We start from the raw sequence: 12,627 nt of genomic DNA on the forward strand, positions 1-12,627 counted from the left end.
TGTCACTTGAAGTATTTTAAACTAATATGAAACACACATGCATTGTCTTATAAGCAAAGGATTTCATAAGAAGGGCAAAATAATTAAAATTTTAAAATGAAAATTTTAGTGAATATTTTATTACATCCCAAATTATTGAGTTCCATTGTAGTGAAAGCTGTCAATTCACTACTCAGAACAGGTCAGACATGGGGGTGAAGAGGTACCAAAGGGAAAAAGAAAGAGCTCTAAATAAATGCTGGTCCTTGCTAAAGAGTCGCTCAGGTCTCTCTTTGGGGTGCTGAAATCCACCTGCCTTCAGCATACTATTTCACTTAACTTCCATTTGTCTCTTGCCCCAGCCTGAGTGCCTCAGTGAGATAGTGGAGAGAAGGAACTCTCAGGATTAGCTGTGGGTTATAAAGTACTTTTGCTAATAATAGTGTAAGTAAGCACCTGGTTCAGAGGGGGTTAAATCAAGGGCATGGAGCATTCTTGCTTTGGGTGGCAGAAATCTCAAAGTGTTACTGAGCTCAAATGTAATGTAAACTGCTGAAAAGCAATAATTAAACTTACACCTTTAACTTTGTTAAATGACTGATCTAAAAGCCCCACCCCTCTCTCTGAACAAAATAAATTAAGTAGCATGAGTCTACTGTTGGCAACTGCAGTGATTATATGGGCCATGAAGTCTGGGATTATTTGGATTAAGAACAAATTGTATGCATGGAGTGTTCAACCACTGAGGAAATAATTACAATTCTTCCAGGACATGTTCACTATTAAATGATATAAACATATATCAGATAAAGCCAGAATCTCCCCAGAAAAAAAACAATTCACAATTCATAGAACTGTACATCCAAAAAAACTGAGAAAAAATTAAATGTGCTTTCTTTTAGATTTTAAAATAATAAAATTCTCTATTATAAAATTTCCCTTAATGCCACTTATAAGGAAAATATTGTCATAAAGCCCAAGTGGAGGAAAAGTCAAGATTTATATTGAAACTATATTGAAACCATATTAAACTATATTGAAAAGAGTCAAGATTTTCACAATACAAAAGCAACAAACCTCAATAGAACAACAGCTCAAGAAACCAAAGAAATAGAGACCTCATTTAGTCTAAGAGGGAGACCGATGGCTATAAACAGTCAGGTGTTGCATTCAGCATCTTCTGTTGAGGTGATGGAGATGGTAAAGAATCTATAACCCTGTGCTTTTCCTTTAAATTCTGGCTAATAAGTGTGTGCATATGTTTATGCACATTTGAAGATTTTTTCATTGGGCTCAGATTCAGCTCCTGCCTCCTTCCTCTATATGGATCTGTCTTTTAATATAGATTATACAGTTCTCTCTGGCAGACCCCATACAGCCATGTCTGCTGTGGTACACACTTACATTGAGCACGCAACAGGCTAGACCTGGCTAGCAATGAGCCCCTTCTCTCTGGAAGCAAGAGAGCCCTCTACTAATTGATCTTTCCTATGGAACTAAAGAGTAATCCTCCTGGGAGAAGTGATTGTGCTCACTAGGAGAGATGATTTTGCTGGGGAGGAGTTTGCTCTCCGTGCTACTCTGCTGACTTGGCACTAACAGAATTCTTTGAAGAAGCCCACGGCCACACCAGTGTTCAGTCACCCCACGTTCTGTAGATAATACCACACAATCACCTAGAGGCATCTCAACTAAGTGAGCATGACTGTCCCAATTAGGCAAGAGTCCTCACTATTAAATATTATTAGATTTAATTTGGTGCCCCGGGAAAATTCTTGATGAAGCCCATCCCACTAAGGACAGGCCACTGTAAAGCCACAACAGGCTCAGAAAACACTTCTACAGTCATGTTGATTAAATCCCAAACAAGATCCTTTGGTGACATGGTCGCTAGGTGTTTGGAAACATCAACCGTGACAGCTGGAAAGAACTTTGGCAATGTCATCACGTCTGATCCTGTCACTTTACAGATGAGGAAATGAAAGTCCATGGTGGTGTGGTTGACTAGTTAGGAGAAATAAGACTGATTTTAGGCCTCCTGACTCTTCCAGCCCTGGGCTTTTTACACCATACCGTCATACATCCTAAATATGCCAGTGACTGAAAGCACATCTCTAAAGCTGTGATCTCTCAATGTAGTTGTTGCTAGCGGTGGAATTACAGTACTTAGCTTTGCATTTCTAACCAGTGGTTTAACCTTGAGGAAGTCAATCTGACCGCATCTCATTTTTAATTGTAAATTAGAGATAATTTTGTCTATCTCAGGAAGTTGTGGTGAAAACGTAATAAATATTGCATGACAAGGTGCTTTCTGTAAATACAATGTTAAAATGGAGATGGAAATTTATCTTCGGAAGCTTATCTGTGACTTTTGGTTCCAGATGGTGGATTGAGTACATGTTTTGTTTTGTGCAATGGGCAAGCATGATAGCTCACTATTGTTTTAATTATTAGTGGAATTTATCTTCTGTTCATATGCTTATTAACCATTTGTATTTTTTTATTCATATCTTTCAATTATAACTTTTTTCCTTTTTAGCTGTTTGTGGTTTTCTGGTTATTTTGTAGTTCATCTCTTAGAAATATTCATTTTATTACATATGATGCAAGTATTTTCTCCCAGGCTGTTGGTCGTCTTCTGTGTTTTTAGTTTATAAGTGTCACAAACTGCTTATGGATTATCAGAGAAGAGGTCATAGAAGGGAAAGAGCTAGTTTGTTATTTCTATGAGTTCTTAATTTTTTATACACATCAGTTTGCCTTGACTACTGAATTTTTACTATATATTGATGCTATATGAATCCAATCTAATCTGCAACTTCTTAGTGTATGTCACATTAAATTAAAAACAAAATTTAATAAAACTCTTTTCAGAGATTCAATTTCCCAAGCAAACTTTTGCAGAAGTTTTTGAGGATCGTCTTCAGCAAAATGAGGGAATGGACCAAGAAAAAAGAAAAGCATAAACTCAGGTGTATCCAAACCTGGAGAACAGTTGAAGGAAGACCCAGAAGGGCAGCTGCCCAGCAGGCTCACACAGTAACCAGCACAGATGGAAGGAAGAAGGACCTTCTCTTCTGTATGATGTGATTTTTAAAAGCATATGCATGTATTATGTTCACTAGAAATACTTAAGATAAAAACCCAGAATATCTAATGTTACTAACTTTATTCTAAGCACACAACGCCCTCCCTCTGCCTTTTTATTTTTAAAACATTGTGTTTTTAAAAATTTAATTAAGTGGCAGGGGGCCTAGATGGCTTAGTCGGTTAGGTGAATGACTCTTGGTTTTCTCTCAGGTCATGATCTCAGGGTCCTGGAATCAAGCCCTGCATCAGGCTCCATGCTCAGCATGGAGTCTGCCTGAGATTCTCCCTCTCTTTCCCTCTCCCTCCGCCTCTCCCATTCATGCTGTGTCTCTCTCAGTCTCTCTAAATAAATAAATAAAATCTTTAAAAAAATTTAATTATGACATCAGTCAATGCAAACATGGAAGTAAAATCAAAGTCTCTGGCTGCCTTCTACATGCTCAGGAGTGAGTAACTATTCACATTATGCATCTTTTCAACCTGTAGTATACATCGTTTTTATTATGATTGTATGTTTTACCAAAAAAGATCATACTCTATATATTCTTTCACAACTGGCTTTTTCACACAACACCATGTCACACATACGCTCCCTTGTCAATGAACACATAGCTTATTCTTTTTTATGACTGTACAGATTTCTGCAGATGGACAGACCACAATTTATTTAACCTGCACCTTGTTAATAGATATTTAGATTGCCTCCAATTTTTCACTAATGCAACAAATGCTGCCAGGAACATTCAGACACATGTTTCTTTGTACAAGTATTTTCTTAAGATAAATTTCAAGATGTGAAATTGCCGGTTCAAAGGACACATGTGTTTTAAATTTTAATAGATTAGAAAGTGAAAACCCCTTCCCCCAAAATGGGCTGTACTGTTTTACACTCACACTAAAAATTTTGAGTAGTCATTGCCCCACATTTTACCAATCGCTGATATTATTAACCTTTTAAAGTTTTGTTTCGTGAAACCAGCAAATTTGATAGTTCACTGTTTTAATTTGACTTTTTGTTATTAGTGGGGTTTATCTTCTTTTCATATGCTTATTAGCCATTGGTATTTTTTATTAATATCTTTCAATTATTATTATTTTCCCATTTGGCTGTTTGTGATTTTCTTGTTATTTTGTAGTTCTTTGTTGCTTAGGAGTACTCCTTTTATTATATAATATGCAAATATATTCTTCCCGGCTGTCGTCTTTCTTTTAAGTTTTTAATTTATAAGTGTCCCAATATCACCATCCAGGGCTTTAAAGAACTTGATTAAAACATGACTTTTCTCTTTGCATTAAAAATAAATCAAAGCAAAACTAAGCTATTGAGCAAATTCTTATTGAATGCCCACTATATTCAATAATCACAGAGGATACTAAGATAGAAAGACGAGCCCCGATTATAAAGATCATCCCGTACAAGGAGCAGATAGACCTGAAAATACACAATTCCACTATAATAAATTTATAACATAATATACATTGGAGACAGGGGAGAAAGAATGCCAAAAACAACCCATGGGTATCAGAGGAGAGCTCATAGAAAGGGAAGAGCTAGTTTGTTATTTCTATGAGTTCTTAACTTTTTGGTACACATCAGTTCGCTTCAACTGTTGAATTCTTATTATATGGTAACAGCATATGAACCAAATATAATATGCAACTTAGTATACTTCACCTTTAAAATTGTTTATTCTCAAAGTTTTAATAAGCAAATTCTTCAAAGTTTATATCTCTTATTGCCATTAAATCACGTAGGTATTTTTTAAAGAACAGTTGAAGAGTGAGTCATATGAATGTGAAACACAAAACTATTTCATTTTTAAAGTATCCGTCCTAATATTTCAAATTTAATGATTTTTAATAATCTGAAATTTTTCATCCTTACAGAACTATGAACCATCTAGCAATATTTTCTAGGAACAATTTATGAACGCAAGTTATATGAAAAATAACACTTTAAAGGAGGAAAATATGATAAAGTGTTTCTTTTAAATCATTGGCAACTTTCTTTTATTGTTTCCCCCTCTTTCACTCTGGCCTTTGCCTTATCTTGCATGAACTATTCCACAACGAACTCATAAAATGATGAATGCAACTGCTCATAATATCTCAAAACCTCTCCCATTATTTGAAGTGTTAAATACAATTGGAAGGCTAGCCTAGCATCAACAAGAAACCATAAAGCATTGAAACACTTATCACATGCCGATCCATAGCCCTGTTCTGCTCCTATGACCTTTACAGCATTTTTCATTCTTCTCTACCCCATCCCCTGCTTGGTTCAGTCCTTTTCCAGTATTCACCTGAAAAAGATTTTCAAGGAAACCTTGGCTGTGTGTAGAAGGTAAGGTGTTGACCAGGCAAAATTTCTTCTCTAGATGTCTCTCTATTACCCCATCCCAAGAAAGACCGAGCATAACCTTCAAATACCTTGAATTTTTTAATAATAATAATAAGTCCAAGTAAATTGGCTCACCTATAGTTCTAAGCAATCAGAGATTTGTTTCTAAATAGCTCTGGGGGATTTCACCATATGACTCCTATTAATGGAAATTGCTGAGCTAATCTCTCCATGTGACATTACAAATATTTGCTTCCCATCCAACTTTGTTTGAAACTTTTCTGTATTTCTTTTGCTGTTAGAACAAGAACTATAAATCTGGAAAGAATTTTTAAGATCAATCAATTCAGTCTTCTAATATTACAGATGAAGGAATAGATTACTAGAGGTTGTTACTGATTATCAAATGGCTGTGTGTTTGGGCAATTTGATCTGCTGACCTTAAAGACTGGCTTGGAATTTAGGAAGCTGTTTGTAGACACCATCTACATAAAAGATAAGTGAGGAAGCTTGAAGAATAATCTAGATTAGCTGAATTCGGTGTTGCAAGGGTTTTCTTTTATCCTACAAGCATTATTACTAATGATTGTGTCAATATTTGGAAGTTGTCCATGTAAAAGACTATATTAGGGCGAACATGGTAAGGGTCACCAGATCAGCCAACTAAAGGGTCGTTATTATGAATAGGGGCTAATGTGGTAGAATAATCTCTCCAGAATGTATTTTGCTATGGCCACCTGAATAAAAAATTGCATCATAAAAGCTAGATTTTAATAAGCTTTGGTCAAGCGGGTTCCTACCATATAGGTCACTGTAAAGCTTTCGAATGGGTGATGAACCAGTCACATGATGGTGTAAGCAGCCCCGTTTGTATTTTCCATGCCAACAATTCTCAGTCACATTGCAATCCTCCTTGTAGAAATTGAAATTCTTCCCATTTGTAGGTTCAGTCCGTTTATTTAGAGCAAATGAGATGCCTGTTTTCCTTTCATGATATTCTGTTTTTATTTTCTTACTTTGGTTTTTGGTATGGAAGAAATGGGTTCTTTCTTATCTTTTGGTGGCTTTTGTACAACTGAATATTTTCACACATTACTAGGATTACACAGGGCATATGGCATACTTCATAAGCTATTGTTGCCCATTCAAATATCTCCTCAGGTGGAGAAAAAAACATTTGGCATTCATTCACGTATGATTCATGATCTTCTGACTTTGTTTTTGTGGTGGCCATAGTGACCCAGGTCTCAAAAAAGGACATTTCAAATCTGACTCTTAATCTTTGTCTCTTTAGCTTCCTTTCAAATGAAGGTGAAATATTTTGAAAACCAATAGTTCATGCAGTTAGTTTTTCCTCAGGGAGGGACAAATGTGTGACTAATTAAAAGAAAGCCCATCAGTATTGATGCTGTATGTTCAAACCTAACATCTTCTAGAAAAGAAATACTTTCTCATGTAGATATTTCTATCTGGAAAATTGTCTTTTCCTCAAAATATTTCTTTTGAGAGATGAGTGATCCCATAGTTCAAGCCACAAATATCACAATTTTACATGTGGAAGTTTTTTGGTTTTGTGTTTTTAGAGACCTTAATTTCTCTCACCATACAGAACTGCTGATTTTATCCGCCATATATGGGGGTTTATCACAGTGGAAAGATGATTTAGTAATTGAAGCATAACTCGTCATGTTATTTCTACTTTGTCCTTCCTTAGAAATGGCCCATGACATGACATCAAAGCCAAATTCTGCAATTAGAAAGGGGTTTGCATCAACTGCATTTTGAAAACAGAAAACAACAACAAAACCACCCCCAAATTCTTGATATAACAAAAGAGAAAATGCAGCCAAGAGGGAAAAAAAAGTCTTGGCATTGGCTCACCTCTTATAACCCTTGTTCCTTCATAAATAAAAACATGTTGGAAAAATTGTTGTGAACAAAGGGTCTTAATTGCAAACAACTCTTTAGGAATGTTTGAAAGGAAATGACAGAGTACATTTATTGAGCCTGGATCAAGCCCACTTGTCTTCCATTATTTAGCTTTTTTCTTTCTTTTTTTTAAGATTTTATTTATTTATTTGTCAGAGAGCGAGCACATGCAGTGGGAGTGGCAGGCAGAGCAGACACAGCAGGCAGAGGGAGAAGCAGACTCCCTGCTGAGCAAGGAGCCTGACAGACAGTGGGACTCAATGACCTGAGCCCAAGGCAGATGCTTAACTGACCAAGCCTCCCAGGCGTCCCTATTGAGCTTTGATATACCTAAATTTCCATTGAGAATTGACATTATGGGACTCTTTCACATATGCTATATAGTGGTGAACATGTGACACCAACCAACCAAAGAAATAAAAGCATATTTAGAAACACAAGCTATGGGGCACATCTCACACAAAGAAATTTCATCCCTAGGTATGTATGTGCTTGGAGGCAAGAATCAGCACCTGAAAGCGGGAGCCCCTGTGCTGTTAGGAATGAGCCCGGCTTCTAGCAGTGCCTTTATAAAAGATACAGAGATTTGTGGAGAGGAATGCACTGATGACAAGCTGGCTCTTTCCTTCTCAGTGGGATGGAGGGGGAGAAGATGGGCACAAAAGCTTGCAGTATTCAAGTACTGTGATTTTTTTTTTCTTATAAAGATGGAAGCTATTATTTTTTAAAGCATGTGGTTTCAATGGTGCATACTTGATTTATGACTAAGAATTCTTTTTCTCCATGCCATATTAGCACCTTTGTATAATTAGTTTCCCTTTCGAAACTTCGATGAGTCTAAATTCTGTTTTACCAAGGTAGCGACTTGGTGTGGACAACCTAGGTTTAAAACACATCAGACATGTGGAAAACTGGGACCTTTTCCTCCTTGAATTTCACAGGGTAGGAATCTCTGTCCTTCCACTGCATTCTGCAGGCATAGCTACAGCGTTGGTCTGAACAACTTAGAAAAGCCTTAGTTTCATCGGCACCTCAGTCTTGTCAGAATGACATGGGCGTGTGAGCTTAGCTGGATTTAACAGGATATGAACCTGAGCACATATTACAAATGCAAATCAAGTCTCCATTTTTTTCACCATAAAAGGCATGAACATAAATTCCAAAGATGATTCCACATTAAATGACGTGGGATAACAGTAGTCCTTCCCCTTGTGGACCTGTTTCTCCTCCCGTAAGACTTAAAACTTCTTTACCTCTCTTGAGCTTGTCAGTGCAAGCCCATAAACATTTACCTGTATAAACTTATAATTAAAAAAATATATATCCTAATCCTTCAGCAGGTAATTATATTGAGTATTATTCAGCCCGTCACGAGAAATCCCTTTAAGATCTAAAGGGTGACAGCCTCATCAAGTTTTCATTGCCTACCTTGACGCATTTCCATTTTTGGAAGTATCCTCTCACTTTCTGCTTCACATACAGGAACACAAAAAGAAATTCAAAGGAAGGTACCTTGAAAGAAGAACTTCATTAAATAATTATCAAATTAGAAAATTACATACCCAAATATTCCACACATTATAATAAGACGAGATATACATGTGTTTGCATGTCTGTATGGCATATACAGTCTCGGCATATATAAATATGCATAATTTTCTCCTACAACATAATTAGAGAAAATTACACATCTAGCCAATTAGTCTTCAGAGCAATTTTCTTCATATTTTCTTTCTCCTCAGCTAAAATGGCCGTAAGAGCCTACCGCCACCTCCATGTTCAGCAGCCTGACTCTCCCCCACTCCCGATGCCGGCTTCCCTCCACCGTGGTTAACATTTTATGCCTTCCTTGCAGGGCTACTTCCTTCCTCCCTCTCCAGTTCTGCTCATTCTCTCACCCTCTTCTCAAGTCTCAGATACTGGGCAAGACTCCAACTGTTTTAGGTGGACAAAGCAATTACATAGAAACTCTAATAGAAACAAAGAAGACTCTCCACCTGATGCCATGGATGGCCCCAGACCTCTGCTAGGTCTCTCCATCTGTTCGTCCCTCAGTTACAAGGAAGAGAATACGTCATCACTCCATGCAGCATTTGGTTACCGAAGTGTTCTTCCATTCAGCCCACTGGCTTACGGGAAGCCCAATGCAGCCAAACACGTCCTTCTCGAATATCTCCATATCCCATGAGAAGGGAGACTTGTAGGCTCTGGAGAGATAGCATTCATGGCTAAGCTCAGCATTGCATGTTTGTCCCCAAATACAGAGCAATATGGGGGAACCCCAGCTCTGCCTGCATAAGCCTGAACTCTAATGTGGGCCCCACCTTCAAACTGAAAGCACACTTCTAAGCTGGCAGAGCCTGCTTCTTCCCCAGCCACCACTCGGCCAGCTCACTCCATAGCCTGGCAAGACCAGGGAATTTCGTATGCTGCCATCAGCTCTCTGAATACCTACCTCAGCCTTATCAGAGCGGGTGCTAAGTATTCAGGCATCTCTGCCTTGGCTCAGAGGATAGAATGAAGGTGGGCTCACAGATTTCCCTCTCTCTCCCTGTCCATTTCCACTGTGAACCCACAGGGGCAAGTTTGAGGCTCCTGTGTTCCTATGACAGAGTTTCTCAATCTTTCTTTCATCCGTGCTCTCCTAAGGAGCTTCTTAAGACATGTTTTTTTCTTAATAAATTAGTAAGTTAATAACCTTTCCCTCATAATAATTTAATACCACACATACACTACACTGTTTCTATACCGTATGTGTTTCTGTGTTTTATACGTAACACAAGTGTGATGCTTTTCCTCCCCGAGAACCAATTTTCCCCCTTTGGAGGTGATATCATCCCCACTAAAATGCACTCTCTGTGGATTTGTGTCTCCGAGGTGAGACCGGCCCTGAGTTTGACACAACCAGCGTCTCTAGCCTGCTGTGGCCTCATCCCCCCGCCTTCTCAGCTGCAGTGCATTTCGGTTTGTACCCTCTCAACATTAGGAAGCACCAGGAATCTCCGTGAAACTGTTTGGGCCAGACGGAGGGCTGTGGAGGAACAATAAAGCGTGGACATTTCTCTGGAGTTAACCACTGGACTAGCCAGAAAGCATTTCCCTGATACCAGGCTGATTGCCGCCCGGTTCTTTATCTAAATGCCTACGGCTACAGATGTGTTGCCCAGCACATGCACTGCTCATGAAACATTCCCAGTGGAATACGATTGATGCTCGAGGGGGCTCGTCTGGACAGCCGGCCCAGGAAAACCGGCTGGGGGCGAGTCGGGGCGAGGAGAGAAATGTTGTGGGGCAACATGAAGAGTAAGGAACGACAGTCCCCGCACAGGTCCTTCTTGGAGACCGCCTCCTCTTTACCCTCCACTTTGCACTTGCTGTAGACAATGTTCCTTGTATTCAAGATACAGTATGGTCAGGACTGCATTTTAAGAAGCTTAATCAGTACTTTTTTTAACAATCCATTTAACGACTTTCAATTATCTACAGATTGAAATGCATTCTTATTAAACCAGCATTTTAGACTCTCCATAGAATTAAGACCCTACTTATTTTTCTGCTCCTTTTCTCTGACCTTCAGTCTACCCCCTGTAGAATACCAACTCCAAACTCATTACGACCCAAATACCAGCTTGCACGCCTTTGCTGGTGCTACGTTCTCTGCTTATAATAAGCTGCCCTTCTGTTGCCACCTAGTCATATCCTGCCCCTCCTACACTTTCAAGGTCAGCCTCTAGAAAGTAATTTCTGATTTTTCCAAATAGATATTAATTCTTTTTCCTTCACACTCTCACTTCATTCCTTGTGCAAGCACCAAAAAGGAAATCAGATTACAACAAAAGGTAGAATAAGGTGTTTAGCTCCTCGGCTAAGCTGTGTGTTCCCTGGGAACAAGGGCTCAATTGCACCCATCTGTGGATCTTAAAAAGTGCCCAGTGCTCATACGGAGGACACAGTAGAAATACTGAATGTTTTGTGTTGATTAGGTTGTGTCGTTGTTCTGGGCGGGGCCAGAATGGGACAGAATTTTGCTAGAAACACCCACCCCATAACATCCCCGTAATGGATAATGAGACTGGAGTCAACTCTAAAACTAGAAGCATAGATTCATTTAGATAAACAGAGACAAGGTGTATGCTTTGTTATCCTTCTCAGTCTTTTTGTTTTGATTTATTTGCCTCACTTTCTTATGTTTTCTTTGAGGAAAAAGGAATTGATCGGGGAGGGGGGCATATAACCTAGATGGTTTTTCCTCTTGTGTCTTAATATTTCCTGTTTACTAATATTCCCTTTCACTGGAGCTGGTGGGGATCATTCACATGGTTTATTAGCCTCAATAAGCCAGCTCAGGGAATAATTCATTTCATTTGCTTATATCATTATTTTAGAAGTCCTTTCAAATCACTCTTTTTCTAGGCAATCTCCCTGTTGCCCAATTCCCTCAGATTATTTAAAAGTAAACAATATAGCTAGATGCAAAAATCTAGCTTTTATTATTGTGTGTGTAGAAGATATGTGTTGTTGTTATTTCTTTGGAGTAATTTTTTTCATTGTTTTTAAAAATAAGTCGTATCCCGAAGCAAATGAGAAACACTGAAGCCATCCGGAAGACATTGTTCAGGTGAAGGTCACCTAGTGCTTGGGATTCAATAGCATAACTGTTGAAATTTGAAGTATGTTGGGTTTTTTTTTTCCTCCCCTTTTGGTAACCATGGGGATAGCAGAGTATCTTACATATAAAGCTTCTGGGAAGGAATAACCTTGGAAATTCTTCTACTGAAGGGTGATTTAAGCCCTGTTCTGACACATGAATCATGGGGTGGTGCTTTCTGTCAACATTCTTTGCTCTTTAGAACCAGAAAAGCCAGTATCTGTCTGGTTACTGGTGCTGCCACCGCTACTGGGAAAATGGCACTAAGGGGAGTTTTTCTGAAATCATTTCGAAATAGTTGCATATGCCCAGGAACACTCAAATGATATTTTCATAATAGGTTATCTTTTGGACGTTTTACTGCTATTCTGTACTACATAAAATGACATATGGAACAACTTAATTTTTATTCTTAACTAAGAGAAGGAGAAAATAATCCAAGAAATTCTTTTAATATCTGAAAATGTCTAGGTGTTTTGCATGATGGAAAGGATATGCTTCCTTTGTTAATTTCAGTTCAATATTATCTTCAATATAAATACCTTAAAATAGGTATATATATATAGTGATATATTGTACATAAATTAGTTCAAATGACTTGTTTTTCTTTTGTAGAAATCATTGTTTTAGATTACCCTTT

Source organism: Ursus arctos, unplaced genomic scaffold (genome assembly GCF_023065955.2).
Source record: "Ursus arctos isolate Adak ecotype North America unplaced genomic scaffold, UrsArc2.0 scaffold_1, whole genome shotgun sequence".
NCBI classification, from domain to species: domain Eukaryota; kingdom Metazoa; phylum Chordata; class Mammalia; order Carnivora; family Ursidae; genus Ursus; species Ursus arctos.